At 36.9% G+C, this 13,530-nt stretch overlaps 1 protein-coding gene across 1 annotated transcript in view; it reads left to right on the top strand.

The window, feature by feature from the left end:
- TRHDE (thyrotropin releasing hormone degrading enzyme) overlaps positions 1-13,530 on the top strand; it is a 621,602-nt gene that overhangs the window by 522,443 nt on the left and 85,629 nt on the right. The gene's annotated exons all lie outside the window — the stretch shown is intronic.

Below are 13,530 nucleotides of genomic sequence, written 5' to 3' on the forward strand. Positions count from 1 at the left end.
TATTGAATAATAATGGTGATAGTGGGCAACCTAGCTTCACTCCTGATCTTACTGGGAAAGGTTCCAGTTTTTTCCCATTGCATGTGATGTTTTTAGACGGTTTTAAATATGTGCTCCTGACTATTTTAAGGAAAAGTCCATTTATTCCTATCCTCTCAAGTGTTTTTATTAGGAAGGGAGGTTGGATTTTATCGAATGCCTTTTCTGCATCTATTGAGATGATCATATGGTTTTTGTTAATTTGGTTATTGATATAGTCAATTATGCTAAAATTTTCCTAATAGTGAACCAGCCCTGCATTCCTGCTAGGTCACAGTATATTATCCTGGGGATGATTTTCTGTAATCTTTTTGCTAATATTTTATTTAAGATTTTAGCATCAATATTCATTAGGGAGATTGGTCTATAATTTTCTTTCTCTGTTTTCAGCCTACCTGGTTTAGGTGTCAGTACCATGTCTGTGTCATAAAAGGAATTTGGTAGGACTCCCTCATTCCCCATTTTTTCAAATAGCTTATATAGCATTGGGGCTAATTGTTCTTTAAATGTTGGGTAGAATTCACTTGTAAATCCATCTGGTCCTGGGGATTTTTTCTTAGGAAGTTGATTAATAGATTGTTCTATTTCTTTTTCTGAAATGAGACTATTCAAGCAATTTACTTCCACTTCTGTTAATCTGGGAAGCCTATATTTTTGGAGGTAGTCATCCATTTCACTTAGGTTATCAAATTTATTGGCATAAAGTTGGGCAAAGTAACTCCTAATTATTGTTCTAATTTCTTCTTCTTTGGTGGAAAGTTGCCCCTATTCAATTTTAAGACTAACAATTTGATTTTCCTCTTTCTTTTTTCTAATCAGATTTACCAAAGGTTTATCTTATTTTATTGGGTTTTTTTATAAAACCAACTCTTAGTTTTATTTATTAATTCAATAGTTTTTTTTTTACTTTCAATATTATTGAGAAATTAATTAATTTCTCCTTTTAATTTTAGAATTTCAAGCTTAGTATTTGATTGGAGATTTTTAATTTCATCTTTTTCTAGCTTTTTAAGTTGCAAGCACAGTTCGTTGGTCTTTTTCTCTATTTTATTTAAGTAAGCCTCTAAAGATATAAAATTTCACTTTATTACTGCTTTGGCTGCATCCAACAAAATTTGGTATGATGTCTCATCCTTGTCATTATCTTGAGTGAAATTATTAATTGTGTCTATAATTTACTGTTTAACCCAATCATTCTTTAAGATGAGATTATTTAGTTTCTGATTGTTTTTTGGTCTATTTACCCCTAACTTTTTGTTGAATGTAGTTTTTATTGCATTGTGATCTGAAAAGAAAGCATTTACTATTTCTGTCTCCCTGCATTTAATTTTGAAGTTTTTATGTTCTAATATATGGTTAATTTTTGTATAGGTTCCATGAACTGCTGAGAAGGAAGTATACTCCTTTCTGTTACCATTAAGTTTTCTCCAAAGATCTATCATATCTAATTTTTCTAATATTCTATTTACTCTTTAATTTCTTTTTTATTTGTTTTGTGGTTTCACTTATCTAATTCTGAGAGTGCAAGATTGAGATCTCCCACTATTACAGTTTTGCTGTCTATTTCTTCTTTCAACTCTCTTAACATCTCCTTTAGGAAGTTAGATGCTATACCACTTGGTGCATATATGTTTAAGATTGATATAGCTTCATTGTCTATAGTACCCTTTAGCAAGATATAGTTTCCTTCTTTATGTCTTTTGATTAGATCAATTTTTGCTTTTGTTTGATCTGAGATAAGAATTGCTACTTCTGCTTTTTTGACTTCACCTGAAGCATAATAGATTCTGCTCCAGCCTTTTACCTTTACTCTGTATGTATCTCCCTGCTTTAAATGTGTTTCCTGTAAACAATATATTGTAAAGTTCTGACTTTTGATCCAGTCTGCTATCTGCCTCCGCTTTATGGGCAAGTTCATCCCATTCACATTTATGGTTAAAATGAGTATTTCTGTATTTCCTGTCATCCTAATATCCCCAGATTATGCTTTTCTTTTTCTTGCCCTCCTTCCCCCCTTCCCTAGTATTAAATTTATTGGTCTCCCTTGCATCACGCAGCTCTCCCTCTTTAGGATCCCTCCCTCCTCCCTTTGAATCCTGTCCCCTTTCTTGTACCCTTCTCTTATTACTCTTCCTTTTTCCTTTTCCTCTCCCACTTTTTAATGAGGTGAGAGAAGATTCTCTATAAAGCAAATATGTCAATTATTTCCTATTTGAGCCAACTCTGATGAGAGTAAGATTCACACAATGTTCCTCCCCCTCTCTAAGTTCCCTCAGATATGATAGGTTTCCTTTGCCTCATAGTGGGATGTAGTTTCCCTCTTTTTATCTCCCCTTTTCCTTTTTCAGACACTATCCCCTTTCCATTTCTACTTCTCTTTTTTATATCAGTAAAATCAAATTATACATGTAGTTTTTATGTATATCCACAACAGAAATACAGTTCTCAAGAGTTCCCTTTACCTTTTTCTACTTCTCTTGAGTTGTATGGTTGGAGATCAAATTTTTTGTTTAAATCTGGTTTTTTCCTGAGAAACAAATGGAATTCCTCTGTTTCATTAAATGTCCATCTTCTTCCATGGAAAAAAAAATGCTCAGCTTAGCTGGGTAGTTTATTTTTGGCTGCAATTCAGGTTCTTTTGCCTTTCAAAATATCAGATTTCAGGTCCTTCGATCTTTTAATGTTGAGGCAGCCAGATCTTGAGTGACCCTTATTGTGGCACCTTGGTATTTGAATTGTTTTTTCCTGGCTGCTTGTAATATTTTTTCTGTAGTCTGAAAATGCTGAAATTTGGCCACAATATTCCTTGGAGTTTTTATTTTAGAGTCTTTTTCAGAAGGTGTTCAATGAATTCTTTCAATGCTTATTTTATCTTCTGGTTCTATTACTTCTGGGCAGTTCTCTTTGATGATTTCCTGTAAAATAGTATCTAGGCTCTTTTTTTTCATCTAAAAATTTGGGTAGCCCAATGATCCTCAGGTTATTTCTCCTTGATCTATTTTCCAGGTCTGTTGTTTTTTCCAGTAAATATTTGACATTTTTTCCCAATCTTTCATTTTTTTGGTTTTGCTTGACTGATTCATGATGTCTCAATGAATCAGTCATTTCTATTTGTTCAGTTCTGATTTGTAGTGAGTTATTTTCTTCATTAGCTTTTTTTTACTTCTTTTTGTATATATCCAATTGAGTTTTTAAATGAGTTGTTTTGCTCTAGGGAATTTTTTTTTCCTATTTCACAAATTTTTTTTTTTTTTTAGTGAGTTAGTTTCTTTTTCCAATTTACAAATTCTGTTTTCCTGCATTTCTTGGAAGTTTTTAATCTTTTCCAATTCACATTTCTAGAAGTTATTGCTCTCTTGCATAGCTTCTTTTTCCTTTCCCCATTTTTTCTTCTAGTTCTCTTTTAAGGTTTTTAATAGTCTCTTCTAGGAGAGCCTTTTATGTTTGGGACCAACAATTGTGTAGAGGCTGACTGCTATTAGTCTCTTTGGGGTTGAAAAGCTGCTCTCTTTCTCTATAGAAATTTCTCTATAATCCTTTTGATTTTTTTACTCATTTTTTAAAGCTTGTAGGGTCTGCCTTCAGCGCAAAGAGGTTACCAGCTTCCTCTGCAGAGCAGTGATAGGTGTATGGGGGTAGCTGTCCTGCCAACCAGCTACAAAGAGCAGTGAGGTACAGAGGTGCTCTGGGAAAGAGTTCCCCAACCGGAAGTAATTCAGGCCTGCAGGGCCGAGCTGGGAAAGTGCCCTGCAAAGAACCCTGCTTTATGGGTTAACAACTGCCCCTGGGGCTAGACACTGAGCAGTGAAAGTTTCACTACCCCAAGCCAAATCCCACCCTGGGGCTGTGACTAGCCCTACAAGGACCAGAAGTGTCTCTGCCCCAGGAAGCACAATTGGCTGAGAAAGTTCTATTGCCCCAGGCCAAGCCCCTCACTGTGCAGATTAGAGGCTTCCCTGGACTGTGCCCCTTGCTGTGCAGATTTGTAACTGCTCCCCCACCCCCCTCCCCACCTGCAAAATCCCCTTACTGCAGGATGTGGCTGCAGGACTATGTTACTGGTCTGCTTGAGTCACTTTCGGTTTGGGGTTGTTAAGAGTCAGATCTTGTTAAGTTCTGGTGTTTTTTTTAGAGAGAACCTTCTGTTTTAGGCTTTAATTTCTCTGCTGGTTTACTGCTTTGTAATCAAGGCAGAGCAGTCAGCCTATAGCAGAGTCTTCTCTATAACTTCTCTAGCTACAGAGGTCACCGCTGCCCCTATTCTGCTCAGGATGCTAGTCTCTTCCTGCTTGCGCTGCTCTGTTCCTGGGCCCTCAGGACAAACCTTTCCTGGAGATCTTCCAGATTATCTTTGGCTGGTGAGTTGTTGTGCTTCTAATCTTCATGGGTTATACCAATCAAGGGCTATTTTTGAGGTTGAATTTAATAGTTGGTTGTGAGGGGATGAGAGGAGCTTAGAAAGTCATGTGTCCCTTCTCCACCATCCTCTCTTCATAAGTTTTCAAAGATCTAATATGCTCAATTTTGCTGGATAATTGATACTTGACTACAATCCAAGTTATTTTTACCTTCCCGAATATCATATCCCAGGCCATCTGATCTTTTAAGGTAGAAACTGCTAAGTCCTGTACAATCCTCACTATGACTACTTGATATTTGAATTATTTCTCACTCCTTGTACTATTTTCTCCTTACCTGATAATTCTGGAACTTGTCTACAATATTCCTTAAAGTTTTCATTTTGAACTCTCAAATGGATTATTTCAATAATTATTTTTTACCCTTTGGTTCTAGATATCAGAGCAGCTTTACGTCATAATTTCTTTTTTATTTATTTCTTTTTTATTATAGCTTTTTATTTACAAGATAGATGCATGGGAAAATTTTCAGCATTGACAGCTGCAAAACCTTTTATTACAATTTTTCCCTTCCTTCCCTCCCACCCCCTCCCCAAAATGGCAGGTAGACCAATACATGTTAAAAATGCTAAAGTATGTGTTAAATACAATATATGTATATATGTCCATACAGTTATTTTGCTGCACAAAAAGAATCGGACTTTGAAATAGTGTACAATTAACTTGTGAAGGAAATAAAAAATGCAGGCAGACAAAAATAGAGGGATTGGGAATTCTATGTAGTGGTTCACCCTCATTTCCCTGAGTTCTTTCGCTGGGTGTAGCTAGTTCAATTCATTACTGTTGTATTGGAGCTGATTTGTTTCATCTCATTGTTCAAGCGGGCCACATCCATCAGAATCGATTGTCATGTAGTATTGTTGTTGAAGTATATAATGATCTCCTGATTCTGCTCATTTCACTCAACAATTCATGTAAGTCTTTCAAGGCCTTTCTGAAATCATCCTTCTGGTCATTTTTTTAAGAACAGTAATATTCCACAAAATTCATATATTGCAATTTATTCAGCTGTTCTCCAACTGAAAGCCATTCACTCAGTTTCCAGTTTCTGGCCACTACAAAGAGGGCTGCCACAAATATTTTTGCACATACAGCTCCCTTTCCCTTCTTTAAGATCTCTTTGGGATATAAGCCCAGTAATAACACTATTGGATAAAAGATATGCAGAGTTTGATAACTTTTTGAGCATAGTTCTAAATTGCTCTCCAGAATGGCTGGATGTGTTCACAATTCCACCAACAATGTATCAGTGTCCCTGTTTTCCCACATTCCCTCTAACATTCAGCATTATCTTTCCCTGTCATTCTAGCCAATCTAACAGGTGTGTAGTGGTATCTCAGAGTTGTCTTAATTTGCATTTCTCTGATTAATAATGACTTGGAGCATCTTTTCATATGGCTAGAAAGGGTTTCAACTTCTTCGTCTGAGAATTGTCTGTTCATCTCCTTTGATCTTCTATCAATTGGAGAATGGCTTGATTTCTTATATAAATTAGAGTCAGTTCTCTATATATTTTGGAAATGAGGCCTTTATCAGAACTTTTGACTGTAAAAATGTTTTCCCAGTTTATTGCTTCCCTTCTAATCTTGTGTGCATTATTTTTGTTTGTACAAAAACTTTTGAATTTGATATTTTGTGAATAGTAATGATCTCCAGTTCTTCTTGGATCATAAATTCCTTCCTTCTCCATAGGTCTGAGAGGTAAATTATCCTATGTTCTTATAATTTATTTATAATCTCATTCTTTATGCCTTGATCATGAACCCATTTTGATCTTATCTTTGTGTATAGTGTTAAGTGTGGGTCAATGCCTAGTTTCTGCCATACTAATATCCAATTCTCCCAGCAGTTTTTATCAGACAGTGAATTTTTATCCCAAAAGCTGGGGTCTCTAAGTTTGTCAAACACTAAATTATTAAAGTCATTGACTATTTTGTCCTGTGAACCTAACCTATTCCACTGATCAACTAGTCTATTTCTTAGCCAATACCAAATGGTTTTGGTAACCACTGCTTTATAATATAATTTTAAATCTGGTACAGCTAGGCCACCTTGATTTGATTTTTTTTTTTCATTAGTCCCCTTGAAATTCTTGACCTTTTGTTTTTCCATATGAACTTGGTATATGGTATATGTTTAGTATTGATATTGCTTCATTGTCTGTGCTACCCTTTAGCAAGATATAGTTTCCTTCATTATCTCTTTTAATTAGATCAATTTTTGCATTTGCTTGATCTGAGATCAGGATGACTACCCCTGCTTTTTTTACTTCACCTGAAGCATAATACATTCTGCTCCAGACATTTACCTTTACTCTGTATGTATCTCCCTGCTTTAAATGTGTTTCTTCTAAACAATATATTGTAGGGTTCTGTTTTTTGATCCAGTCTGCTGTCTGCTTCCTCTTTATGGGAGAGTTCATCCCATTCACATTTACAGTTAAAGTTACAATTTCTCTATTTCTTGCCACCTTATTATCCCCAGTTTATGCTGTTCTTTTTCTTACCCCCCCTTCCCCTCTTCCCCAGTATTAAATTTATTGGCACCCCTTGCCTACGCAGGTCTTCATCTTTAGAATCCTTCCCACCCCTTTTGAATCCATTCTCTTTTCTTGTACCTTTCCCTTATTATTCTTTTCCTTTTCTCTTTTTTCTCCCACTTTTTAATGAGGTGAGAGAAGTTTCTCTGAAAGCCAAATATGTCAATTATTTCCTCTTTGAGCCAAATCTGATGAGAGTAAGATTCACACAATGTTACTCCCCCTCCCTAAATTCCCTCAGATATTATAGGTTTCCTTTGTCTCTTTGTGGGATGTAGTTTCCCTCTTTTTATCTCCCCTCTTCCCTTTTTCTGATGCTATCCCATTTCCATTTCTACTTCTCTTTTTTTCAATGTTATATCAAATTATACATGTATTCTTTATGTATATCCATAACAGAAATACAGTTCTCAAGAATTTTTTTTTTAACTTTTCCTGCTTCTCTTGACTCCTATAAAGGACAAATGTTTTGTTTAGTTCTGTTTTTTTTCTTAGAAACAAATGGAATTCATCTATTTCATTAAATGTCCATCTTCTTCCCTGGAAGAAAATGCTCAGCTTATCTGGTAGTTTATTCTTGGCTGCATTCCAAGTTCTTTTGCCTTTCAAAATATCAGATTCCAGGCCCTTCGATCTTTTAATGTGGAAGCAGCTCAGTATTTGAATTTTTTTTTCTGGCTGCTTGTAATAGTTTTTCCTTAGTCTGTTAGTTCTGAAATTTAGCCACAATATTCCTTGGAGTTTTTATTTTGTGGTCTCTTTCAGAAGGTGTTCTGTGAACTCTTTCAATGCCTATTTTATCTTTTGTTTCTATTACATTTGGGCAGTTCTCCTTGATGTCTTCCTGTAAAATTATATCTAGGCTCTTTTTTTCATCATAATCTTGAGGAAGTCCAATAACCCTCAGATTATCTCTTAGATCTATTTTCCAGGTCTGTTGTTTTTCTAAGTAGATACTTAACATATTTTTCTACTTTTTCATTTTTTTTTTTTTTTGGTTTTGCTTGACTGATTCTTAATGTCTCAATGAATCGTTTCTCATTGTTCAGTTCTGATTTTTAATGAGTTATTTTCTTCATCAGCTTTTTTTTATTTTTACTTCTTTTTGTGTATATCCAATTGAGTTTTTAAATGAGTTGTTTTGCTTTATGGAATTTTTTTCCATTTCAGTATTTTTTTTTAACTGAGTTATTTTCTTTTTCCAATTCACAAATCCTACTTCCTTGGGAGTTCTTTACCTTTTCCAATTCACAAATTCTGTTTTTCTGTACTTCCTGCCAGTTTTTTACCTTTTTCAATTCACATTTCAGGATGTCATTACTCTCTTGCATAGCTTCTTTTTTCTTTCTCTGTTTTTCTTCTAGCTCTCTTTTAAAGATTTCTTATAATTTGTTCTATAATAGCCTTGTGTTATGGGGATCAGGTTACATCCCCCTTTGGGGTTTTGTCTGGAGACTGTCTGCTATTAGTCTCCTTGGGGTTGAAAACCTGCTCTCTTTCTGTATAGAAGGTATAGATCCATTTGGCTTTTTTACTCATTTTTTTTAAAAGCCTTTATGGTCTGTCTTCTGGGTGAGGAGGTTAACAGCTTCCTCTGTAGAATGGGGATAGGTATATGGACAGTAATTGTCTTGCAAATGGGCTGCAAAAAGCAGCTGAGCTGTGGAAGTACCCTGGGAAAAGCTCCACACCAGAAGTTTCTCTGCCCTGGGTCCCACAGGACGAGGTGGGAAGGTGCTTGGCAATGCAGATTAATGACTGCCCTGAGACTAGAGGCTGAGCAGTGAAAGTCACTGTCCCAGGCAGAACCCGCTGTGAGGATAATTAGTTGCCCTGGGAAGATCACAAACCAGACCAGAATTATCTCTGCCCTGGGGAGCACAGTCACACTGCAAAAGTTCGCCCTCCCTCCCCAATGCAGATTAGAGGCTGCCCTGGGCTAAGCCCCCTTGCTGAGCAGATTTGTGACTGCTTCTGGCAAAAGCCCTGTGCTACCAAATGGGGCTGCACAGCTGTGCTGTGGGCTATGCTGAGTCATTCACTTTGGGTGCTGTGTGGGTGTAGCCAGATCCTGTTAGATTAGTGGTGTTTTTGTTGTTGTTGTTGTTGTTGTTGTTGTTGTTGTTTTATTTGGGAGTACACTCTACCTTTGGCTTTAATTTCTCTGCTGGTCTACTACTTTGCAACCAACATAGAGCAGCCAAACTGTGGTAGAATCCTCCCTATAAATTTTCCAGCCATGGAGACCACTCCTGCCCCAGTCTGCTCAGTATGCTAGCCTCTCCTTCTATCTCCCTGCTTGTGCTGATCTGCTCCCACAGCTCAGGCCAAACCTTTTCTGACAATCTTTTAGATTATCTTTGACTAATAAGTTGTTGTACTTCCAATCTTTGTGAATTTACCAGTCAAGCACTATTTTTGAGGCTGAATTTGATCATTAGTAGTGAGGTTATGAGAGGAGTTTAGAATGTTGCCTATGGTCGACTTCCAGCCAAGATGGCGAAGAGGAAATACACGTCTGTGTAACCTCCGTGTTTTTCTCTCACTATTCATTTCATTTCATGCCTCTGAATTAATGCTCGACTGAAAAAAAACCACACAATTACTTACCAAGAGAAACCATCCTTGAGACTCGCCAAGAAAGGTCTGTTTTTGCGCGAGGGCGGGGACGGTATCTGGAAGCAGTCTGCGGGCAGCAGCAGCTTCAGCTTCAGCGAGAGCACAGATAGCAGCTCAGAGCCAAGCAGAGCGGAGAGGGGGTGGGGCGTGATCGCAGCCGTCTCTGCGGGGAGAGCTTTGCTACAGGAGCAAGTCAGCAGCCCAGCAGAGAAGCTAAAAACACGGGGGGTGAAGAATACAACCCCAAACAGCTGGAGTCTCTTGGGACCTGGCCACCCCTCCCCCACAGTGTCTCAGCCCGCTCGGATCTCAGAGCGCTCGGATCTCAGCGCGCAGGCGTCATAGCACAGTAGGACCCGTGCCTCACGAATACCCTGCCCCTCCCCCAAAGAAAGCAGCCTCCATTCAAGGGGTTTTTTTCCTTCTGTTTCTTTGATAGTTTGTCTTTGATAAATAGACAGAATGAGCAAGAAACTGAAAAAGAATCTAACCCTGGACAGCTTTTATACAGATAAAGAGCAGACTCCAAATCCTGAGGAGACTAAAAATAAACAGTCCCCAGGTGAATCCCCAAAGGAGGAGATTGTATGTTCCTCAGCACAGATGAATCTCATGGAGGAAATTAAAAAGGCTCTCACAAGGGAGCTAGAAGAAAAATGGGAAAAGGAGAGGGAGGCTCTGCAAAAGGGGAAGGAGGCTTGGCAAAAGGAGAAGGAGGCTTTGCAAAAGGAGAGGGAGACTTGGCAAAAGGAGAGGGAGGCTCTGCAAAAGGAGAGGGAGGCTTGGCAAAAGAGCCTGGAGAAGTCAGTTAAAGAGAGAGTGGATAAAGAAACCAAATCCTTGAAAAATAGGATTGGTGAACTGGAAAACAAAATTGGCGAAATGGAAAAAAATTCCACAGAACAAAAAAACTCAATTGGACAATTAGAAAAAGATCTTTAAAAAGTGAGTGAAGAAAATACCTCACTGAAAATCAGGGTCGAACAATTGGAATTGAATGACTCGAGGAGACAAGAAGAATCAGTCAAGCAAATCCAAAAAAATCAAACAATGGAAAAGAATGTGAAATACCTTCTGGGGAAGACAACAGACCTGGAAAACAGATCCAGGAGAGACAACCTGAGAATCATCGGACTTCCAGAAAAGTATGATGAAAAAAAACTATTTTCCAGGAAATTATCAAAGAGAACTGCCCAGAAGTCATAGAAACAGAAGGTAAAATAGACATTGAAAGAATTCATCGATCCCCTACTGAAAGGGATCCTAAAATCAAAACACCAAGGAATATAGTGGCCAAATGCCAGAACCCTCAGGCAAAGGAAAAAATACTGCAAGCGGCTAGAAAAACCCAATTCAAGTATCAAGGAGCCACAATAAGGATCACCCAGGATCTGGCAGCATCCACATTAAAGGATCGAAGGGCCTGGAATATGATATTCCGAAAGTCTAAGAAACTTGGTATGCAACCAAAAATAACTTACCCAGCGAGATTGAGCATCTTTTTCCAGGGAAGAAGATGGACATTCAACGAAATAAGCGAATTTCATCTATTTCTGATGAAAAAGCCAGAACTTAACAAAAAATTTGATCTACAAGCACAGAACTCAAGAGAAATCTAAAAAGGTAAAGATTAATCTTGGGAACTATATTTCGGCTATAAAGATGTATAAAGAATACATGTATACCTTGTTCTAGAAACTAGATGTGGAAAGGACATTGTACCAGAAATAAGGGAAAGTGGGGGTACTACATCTCATGAAGAGGCAAAGAAAACCTAGTATATCTGAGAGAAAGAATGGAGAGGGATGAATATTGTGAGTATTTTACTGCTTTCAGAATTGGCATTAAGAAAAGAATTTTAGACATATTCAATCTATGGTGAAACTTCTCCCACCTCATTGAAAAGTGAGAAGGGAAAAGTGAAAAAGGAAGGAATAAGCTAAGTGGAAGGGAATACGGTAACTGGGAGGGAAAGGGGCAAGTTGGGGAGGGGACTCTAAGGGGGGGGAGGGATACTGAAAAAGGGAGGGCTGTGAGAAGCAAGTGGAGCTCACAAGCTTAACACTGGGAAGGAGGGTAAGGGAGTAAGAAGGGAGAAAAGCATAAACCGGGGTTAACAAGATGGAAGTAATACAGAATTGGTCATTTTAACCATAAATGTGAACGGGGTAAACTCCTCTATAAAGAGGAAGCGGTTAGCAGAATGGATTAAAAGCCAGAATCCTACAATATGTTGTATACAGGAAACACACCTGAAGTGGGGTGATACATGCAGGTTAAAGGTAAAAGGTTGGAGCAAAACCTACTATGCTTCAGGTGAAGCCAAAAAAGCAGGGGTAGCCATCCTGATCTCAGATCAAGCTAAAGCAAAAATTGATCTAATCAAAAGAGATAAGGAAGGGCACTATATCTTGCTAAAGGGTAGAATGAATAATGAAGAAGTATCTATAATAAACATATATGCACCAAGTAGTGTAGCATCTAAATTCTTAAAAGAGAAATTAAGAGAGCTGCAAGAAGAAATAGACAGTAAAACTATAATAGTGGGAGATCTCAACCTTGCACTCTCAGAATTAGATAAATCAAACCACAAAATAAATAAGAAAGAAGTCAAAGAGATAAATAGAATACTAGAAAAATTAGATATGATAGATCTCTGGAGAAAATGTAATGGGGACAGAAAGGAGTACACCTTCTTTTCAGCAGTTCATGGAACTTATACAAAAATTGACCATATATTATGACATAAAAACCTCAAACTCAAATGCAGTAAGGCAGAAATAGTAAATGCATCCTTTTCAGACCATGATGCATTGAAAATTACATTCAATAAAAAGCCACAGGAAAGTAGACCAAAAAATAATTGGAAACTAAATAATCTCATACTAAAGAATGATTGGGTGAAACAGCAAATTATAGACATAATTAATAATTTCATCCAAGAAAATGATAATAATGAGACATCATACCAAAATGTATGGGATGCAGCCAAAGCGGTAATAAGGGGAAATCTCATATCTCTAGAGGCCTATTTGTATAAAATAGAGAAAGAGAAGGTCAATGAATTGGGCTTGCAACTAAAAATGCTAGAAAAGGAACAAATTAAAAACCCCCAATCAAACACTAAACTTGAAATTCAAAAAATAAAAGGAGAGATCAATAAAATTGAAAGTAAAAAACTATTGAATTGATTAATAAAACTAAGAGTTGGTTCTATGAAAAAACCAACAAAATAGACAAACCCTTAGTAAATCTGATTAAAAAAAGGAAAGAGGAAAATCAAATTGTTAGTCTTAAAAATGAAAAGGGAGAACTCACCACTAACGAAGAGGAAATTAGAGCAATAATTAGGAGTTACTTTGCCCAACTTTACGCCAATAAATTCGACAACTTAAATGAAATAGAAGAATACCTCCAAAAATATAGCTTGCCTAAACTAACAGAGGAAGAAGTAAATATCCTAAACACTCCTGTCTCAGAAAAAGAAATAGAACAAACTATCAATCAACTCCCTAAGAAAAAAACCCCAGGACCAGATGGATTTACATCTGAATTCTATCAAACATTTAAAGATCAATTAACTCCAATGCTAAATAAACTATTTGAAGAAGTAGGGATTGAAGGAGTCCTACCAAACTCCTTTTATGACACAGATATGGTACTGATACCTAAACCAGGTAGGCTGAAAACAGAGAAAGAAAATTATAGACCAATCTCCCTAATGAATATTGATGCTAAAATCTTAAATAAAATATTAGCAAAAAGATTACAGAAAATCATCCCCAGGATAATACACTATGACCAAGTAGGATTTATACCAGGAATGCAGGGCTGGTTCAATATTAGGAAAACTATTAACATAATTGACTATATCAACAACCAAACAAACAAAAACCATATGATCATCTCAATAGA

This window comes from Antechinus flavipes, chromosome 5, assembly GCF_016432865.1.
Source record: "Antechinus flavipes isolate AdamAnt ecotype Samford, QLD, Australia chromosome 5, AdamAnt_v2, whole genome shotgun sequence".
In the NCBI taxonomy this organism is placed as follows: domain Eukaryota; kingdom Metazoa; phylum Chordata; class Mammalia; order Dasyuromorphia; family Dasyuridae; genus Antechinus; species Antechinus flavipes.